This window comes from Corvus brachyrhynchos, unplaced genomic scaffold, assembly GCF_000691975.1.
Source record: "Corvus brachyrhynchos isolate BGI_N302 unplaced genomic scaffold, ASM69197v1 scaffold97, whole genome shotgun sequence".
Lineage (NCBI taxonomy): Eukaryota > Metazoa > Chordata > Aves > Passeriformes > Corvidae > Corvus > Corvus brachyrhynchos.
Genome location: NW_008239758.1, coordinates 4,508,563 through 4,508,971, shown reverse-complemented (window position 1 = coordinate 4,508,971; position 409 = coordinate 4,508,563).

The following is a 409-nucleotide window of genomic DNA, read 5'->3' as shown; positions in this document are numbered from 1 at the left end:
TGACAGTGAGGAATGCTCTGGCATTTATCAGAAGATGATGGAACACAACTTAGTGAAAAGAACCTAACAGTGGCATGACACCCACATGGAGAAGAGAGTGATGGGAAACCGCCAAGGAAAGTTAAGGCAGCGGGCTGATAAGGATGAAGGCGACGAGAGAGAGCTGGAATTAGAAGTTGTTACTATGAGGGAAGATAGGAAAGAAACACCAAACCAAAACAACAACGTATCTACTTCGTAAGCGTGAAATAAATATTCCTCCTAGGTATCCACCCCTCGGTCACAAAATGTTTATCTCTCAATACTTCGAAAAAAAGACCTTTCAGCCAGACGAGGCTGCTGGCAGGCACCGAGCGCCCGGCTGGGTGCTGCGAAGGCGGGACAGGGGCAGCCAGGCAGGGCAGGCTGA